This window comes from Zeus faber (assembly GCF_960531495.2).
Source record: "Zeus faber genome assembly, chromosome: 1".
Classification (NCBI taxonomy): Eukaryota; Metazoa; Chordata; class Actinopteri; order Zeiformes; family Zeidae; genus Zeus; species Zeus faber.
The window spans coordinates 8,318,734-8,326,233 of NC_137193.1; positions in this window are offsets into that span (position 1 = coordinate 8,318,734).

Sequence of the window (7,500 nt, forward strand, 5' to 3'; positions counted from 1 at the left end):
ACTTCATCTTGCTCCAGCAATTCAGCAGATTCAGAATTCAGTCATGTTGCATGGAGCTCTACAGTGAATTGGTTAAACGGAGAATATTCCGTGTCCAGTCACACGTGGTCATTGCAGGTTGTCGTCCAGCCGTTGACGTTTTAAATGAGGTGTTGTTTCTTTGACTGGACAACGGGGACAGCTTGCAGCTTGCACGTTGCGCCACCTCAAATTTGAATCGAGAGGCAAACTTTACTTATCGTGCGCATAATCGCGGCAAATGAAACGCTCCCGGCCTGAAATGGTCGTAAGAGTACACACACGGCGTAGAAAAGTAAACGAAACATGTCAATTGTGGCATTAGAGGAAGATAAGAAATGCAATTTCAAAAACCGATTAAGACGTGGCGGAGGGTCACTGACACAGCAGGGGGAGCCAGCTCGGTCCAGCGTCTCGGGGCGGAGCGGCTGAAAAGCAGCTTTGCCAAACTGTTTTCACCTTAGGAACAATTAATCGAGCAGTCCCTGGCAATCTACTGGGTCTGAATGGTTCATGTTCTGGAAGCCGGTGGGATTCTCTGGCACGCTGGGCCCCAGTGAAGAGATTCCACATTTGCTGCAACCTGTTCGAACAGCGGGCTTCTAAATAATTTGTTTTTTTCAGCCTATAGGTTTTTTTTTTGAGAGACCGGCAAAAATAAAAAGACCCTTGCAAGCAGGCGAGGCTGCTGATAAAAAATGCAGGAAAATGTTTCTATATGTCAGATTTGGATATGCGATCTCTAGCTTTTGCCAAGTCGGAACGTTGACTTTGTGATGGGAATCCACTTCCAGACTAAATTGAAGACTACGTTTCTGGCTTGGTCTCTGCAGAGGTAACGACCCGCCACGTGACCCCAAAAAGAGAGGGATCGGCTCCCTGGTCGGGGGCACTTGACCCCCATAGGGGAAATAGGGTTATCTTGATCTTAAAGCAGTTTCATAATTTAAGGCCATTCAATTTATACAATTTACATTCCTCTTGGAAGCAGGTAAACAGATACCGTACATGCAACTTCTACCTGCCACCCACTGCGGCCCAAGAACCAGTCTCTGCCTCACATCACGGCGGATAATCTAACCACCCTTCTTAGGAGGCTTCCAGGCACTTTCGGTTTGGATTGGATTGGATTGTGGCATAAAATAACAACAGGTGGAGCTTGTTTTGGCATGTGCATGTTTGTGTGTGTGCGTGTTATTGTGTTTGTGTTGACAAATCTACCAAATCTACAATATATCAAAGAGGCTTACCTGGGCCTGTTGAAAACAATGGCTTTGGCCAGAAACTCCAACGCCTTAATCCTATTGTGATCTCCCAACAGTAATGTTATCCAACACAGTCCAGGAAATGGTTGTAATACAGACTAATGCACACACCGCAGGTTTCATCCGCCAAATCCTGGCCGGCTCGCTGCACGGATCAGAGCCCAAAGGCCGAAAAAATGGCCGATTTCCCAACCGGAAAACCGATGATGACGTTCCGGGGCAGTGGCCGGATTGAACAGCCCGGACGTAACGCCTCAGGATCCGTCGAACCGCGGGGCCCGAACCATCCCAGCGTGGCAGGACAGTGATAAAAAAAGAGACTCCCCTCCATGTTTATTCTGTTTGAACCGCCTCCTTTTATCTGGTCGCAGAGGCCGAACCGCTAGAGCACTACGCAGGGGACGATAAGGTGTACGACAAAAACATCTGCTTACATCATGCTATAATATATATATAACTGGTTACTCCTCACTTGTTTGGCAGTGTCACCCCGTAAGCAGGTGCAGGCTCATTTCCAGCGGCCCCCGAGTTGCTGAATGCCAGAAAACTCTTCAGTCCGGTAACAGGATCCCACCTTCATCCCGCTGCCAATGCACATTGAAACTCCCCCTGGGCTGGTCCACCCTGCCCCGCCACGGTCACTCAGAACCCTTGAGCTCTCTGTGAGAGCCAACGTGTTCCGTGGCGGGATCACAACCGGCCTGCAAAAAAAAAAAAGATGCTCGAGGTCGCTCACGATAAAGCGGTCTCACGGTGGGTGGGCCGCCTCCACATGCTGCTACATGACCGTCTCCTTGTAGCGCTTCACTCTCAGAAACCCTACTCTGTTTATTTTTCTCTTTTTAATATTGTTTATAATCTCATTTATGTGTGCAGCCCCCTTTATACGCGACATGCAACTGAAAATGCTTTACATCGATAGAAGGTAGGAAAATGCATTTCATAGAAAATAAGTGAATATTCTCAATCGATTTGGGCTTTTGAAGGATCACAAGGATTCCTCCGTCAGTGAATATTATAAACTCTCACTGACGTGGTTTGATTCTAACTCACACGGAGGAACAACGGGATTCACAGAGGACCCTCTAGCGCCGAGCGAAACCACCGGACGGAGGCAGGTGTGGTGACGCTGAGCGGACTGATGTGACTCATGTCAGGGGACGTCGGGGTTGACGGGCATATTAAAAGTATGTAGTAGTAGGTGTCATGTGTACACACTCCAAAGTGCTTCACTTACTGAGTCAGTGGCAAAGAATAACGCAGCCAACAGGTGCGGGCGGTGTGTTAATAATTGATATATGACATTTTTCAGGAGGAAGTGGTGGCTGATGCTTACGCATGATTTAAAACCAAGTTGCTTCATTTCTCCCGACCTTCATCGTCCACAAACACAAACACAGGCTTTCCCTAAACCTCAAACGTCTCGGATAAGCGATGTTCCCCTGACGTGGAAAGACGATCGTCTCACGTGGGCGAGAAAAAACGGCGGGTTTGAATTTTTGTTCAATGGGCTCAGCTCGTAAATAAACAGCTGTTACCCAAGAGGACACATTTCCACATTTGATCTGACAGGATCATGGATCAGGAGAGGCAGGGAATTTTTAGATATCACATGATAGTGGAATAAAACGTGTTCGTGTGTGTGTGTGGAGGGGGGGGGCAGGCTCTGGCCACATGGGCTTGCCCCGTTCTTTCCAGCAGCGCGAGGAAAAAAAACAAAAAACCGGCTGTAATTCCCCAACTTTAAGCCGCTGCTTCTTGCGGGGACGGCCCGTTTAAAACAACTGCTCCGGGATCCGACGCGGCTTGGGAGCCTTCCCCGTGCCGACCAATGACATTAAAAAAACAAGGCCCTTTCCCGGTTATTCTAAGGATTTATCTCCGGTTTGGAGACACCCCGTCGCCCTGTTGTTGCCACCCCAACCGTCACCCCCTCCACACACACAAAACACACACACGCATGCACACACTAACCAGTAGCTTCAATGTTCCAAAGTAAAAGCGCCCAACGTTTCTTGCATCATTGGGAAATTGCCAAGTAGCACCAAGGTGACTGGAGTGAAAGAAGCAAGCTGAGCCGCACAGTGGTGCTGTGTTAACTCCAGAGGCTGGTAGTAATGTCTGTGTGTGTGTGTGTGTGTGTGTGTGTGTGTGTTGTATACATTATCATGACGCGAACAGATGTTTTTGCCGTACACCTTATCGTCCCCTGTGTAGTGCTCCAGCAGCTCGGCCTCTGCCACCGGATGAACGGAGGCAGTTCAAACAGAACAAACATGGAGGTTTAGTCTGGTTCTCTCACTGTCCTGCCACGCTGGGATGGCTCGGGCCCCGTGGTTGGACGGATCCTGAGGCGTAACGTTCCGGGCTGTTCAATCCAGCCGCTGCCCTGTGACGTCATCATCAGTTTTCCTTCTGCCTGTGTGTGTGTGTGTGTGTGTGTGTGTGTGGCCTGGAACAAAAGAGGAGCAGCTGCTGACTCAGCCTCCTTCAATCTGCATAGCGACTCCCACTTGAGCGGGCGCATGCGCACGCACGCGCACGCGCCCGCTCACAGAGTCTGGAGCTCCAAAAAAAAAAAAGAAAGAAAGAAAGCTTTGAAATCCATCACAACTGAGGGAATAACAACCCTACTTTAAATGCCCTCAAAAACAATGACAACCAGAACAGTTACATTATAAAACTCATAATCCCACCAATGAACTGAAGGTATAACCTTTGTGGTATTGATCTTGCAAAATCCGATTGAGGAGAAGCCTTTTTCCCCTCATAGCTGCTCTCTGTTCGAACAACTGTCTCGACAAATATCGGCGTGCGTGCTCAGTGGCACCAACCTTCAAACTTGGAGCCACAGAACGGGCAGTGGGATCACGTCCACGCCTCCTCACATCCACCATGAGAGCTCGCCGCTGCGGCGCTGGGAGGCAAGCAAGGCGCTCTGCCTCCATCTAGCGGTGACGTCGTCAATAACACGAATGCACGGGATTATCGCACATTAAAATCAGAGCCAATAATATTTGTTCTTTGGAAGTATTAACAAGAATTAACAAGAATTCAATTTTCAATCTGTGGATTTATGTATCTAGCTACAGTATCTACCGATCTACCTGTCCATCTGTCTGTCTGTCTGTCTGTCTGTCTGTCTGTCTGTCTCTCTATCTATCTACAAAACAGTATCAATCTACAGTATCTATCGATCTATCTTTCTATCTATCTATCTATCTATCTATCTATCTATCTATCTATCTATCTATCTATCTATCTATCTATCTATCTATCTATCTATCTATCTATCCATCTATCTATCTATCTATCTATCTATCTATCTATCTATCTATCTTTCTATCTTTCTATCTATCTATTTATCTATCTATCTACAGAAACTGTCTGTCTGTCTACAGTATCTATCTACGGTATCTGTCTGTCTATCTATTAACATGTAAGATCTTTTAATTTTATCTATATTTTTATTTTCATATTTATTTATATATTTATTTTTTGGCCGGCACGTGGAAAGGAACAGCCATTCAATATACTGTATATATATATACTTGTAACAGACATTGGTTTTAGATTTTTTTTTTTTTTGACAATTGTATGGATTACCACGTTTAAAAAATCCATGCCAAGTCCAAAGCTTCATTTGCTTTTGTAGCCAAAACGACTATAAACCCAAATACGCTTAGAAAGAATTATGACCGTGTGAGCGCATTGACCAGCATGACATAGAGGAGGTTTTAGGAGCGATGGGGACTTAAGAAATTCTTTTTCACACATAGACATGAAACATGAGGCTTATCGAAAAGCTCTAGAAATTCACATTATTTCAACAAACTCTTAACGATTAAAAATGTTTTTTCTTTTGGGGGATAAAACATCAATACAATAGTCAAAATAAATAATATTAAAATGCACAGCAAGGGCACTAAGCTTCAAGCGATCAGTTAAAAATTCCCTTTACACACACACACGCACACGCACGCACACACATACACACACACACACACACACACACACACACACACACACACACACACACACACACACACACACACATCGCATTTAACAGCTTCATCCCATCATTAGCACTAACTGCCAGAAATCAGAATTACGCCAGCACTGATTAAACCGAGGAGCCAACATAAATCCCAAAGATCTCTTGAAGAATTAGGGAACTGCCAAAGCCGTTGGAATAATAATAATAATAATAATAATATTATTATTACTATTATTATTACTATCATTATCCAGAGATTCATTTACTGGTATTTAAGACTGCAGAAAGAAACCAAGGACTTTAATTTAAAGTGGTAATCCATGAGATTATTTTGTCATATATAAAAAAAAATATATATACTTTTTTTTAAAATATTTTTTAATGGAATACTTGGACTTTGTAGTGCAATCCACCCATCAGCGATGGTACGGGTTACCACTTCAATCAATCGTGGTACATTATGTGCCACAATTTGACTCGTCCAAACAAAGTTTCCTCCATCGATGGGAAGGAAGACATTATAGTTTTAATTGTGCTCCAGTTGTGTTATTTCAGAGAGTTCCACCCCCTAACATCAGCCTCTCCAGCTAAAATTGTAAACCATTTCATCCAAACTACCAGAGCGACAAAGTGAGCAGTGGGCGTTGCTCCGAGCGGCCACAGGACAGATGTTAGCCCAGGATTTGTAATTTGGGGACTTGGGACTTGGCCCGGCACGGCGCCCTCGATGGCAATCCTCTAGGAACCGATGATGAGCTTTTGGCCGCTTAGAGCCTTATGGCCGCCGCAGCCGTGGCGTCCTTTAGACGTTGTTGCGGCGCTCGCGACAGCGCCGCGCGGGATCGTTTCTGGAACTCGGCGTACCCTGTGCGCTTCAGGTACTTCAAGATGGACGCGATGGAGGACGGTTGTGCGAAGTGGTCCGCAGATACATCCATCCACACAGAAGTAACCAGACGGCGTTGAATTCATGGAAGGAGATATAGCGCTGTCTCTGTGCAAAGATTTGGACTATTTTAATACCTCGGGACCTCTTTATAATGTTTACACCGACAATTTGCACAAACTCACGACTATATATATATATATATATATATATATGTATATATATAAAACTTGCACTGCACCAACAATACAACTGCACTACAATAAATATACATACATTCAACACTTCCTTTTTCGATTTTACTGCTCTTTTCCAGTTATTCAGATCCTTCCCTCAGGACTTCTTTGTAATGTTTGCGGCTCTTTCCCCTGCTGGTTTGTGCCGAACATCCCCAAACAGGGGGTGTTGGGGTCCTCCGCCGGGGTCCCCACCCCTGGCAAGAGAGGCTGAAATGTCTTTATGAGCCCCCCGTAGGGTAAAAGGCCACATTTGCAATGGTGTCAAAGCAACGTCCGAGTGAATACGCCTGGTGAGTAACTTCTAAACAGAAAAGTGTGTATATTCGGAGGCCGGTCTTCACAAGTATAAAAACACACACACACACACACACACACACACACACACACACACACACACACACACACACACACACACACACACACACACACACACACACACACACACACACACACAATATTATTCCTCAACAGTCTCTTGCAGCCTCCTCCTCCTCCTCCTCCTCCTCTCTCAGCGCCTTCGTTTCTTTTTTTATTTTCCTCTGTTTATCTCCCACCCTATTTTACATCATTATAGCGATGATTACTCACCTCCTTCTGTTATGCACCCCCCCCCCTCAAAACACACACACACACACACACACACACACACACAAACACACACACGTGCACAACCCTCATCCTTTGCCACCCAGCGAGTTGTTTAACATCCAAATTGGCTGTGATTTGAGTCACAGGTAGGCGTTCTCTCTCTCTCTCTCTCTCGCTCTCTCTCTCTCTCTCGCTCTCTCTTTTCTCAGCGGTAGTTTCTTAGATTCGTCTGCTGATTCCCAAGAAGGATCTCGTGTTGCATAATGAGCAGATAACCCATGGATTCGCTTCATCACTACGAATCCTGAGCGGCGGTGAGAGAGAAATATGAGTCAGTGACACAATATTTCCCGCCGCATTTCCAGGCAAGGCTGTTTTTTAGTTTTTTTCTCATAGTCGATACGATTTTTCTTCCTGATGTTGCTAATTAGACATTTACACATAAACGTTGGCGCCTTATCAGACTCATTGCCACAGGGAGCCTCCACACAGGTGTGATCAGCTCAG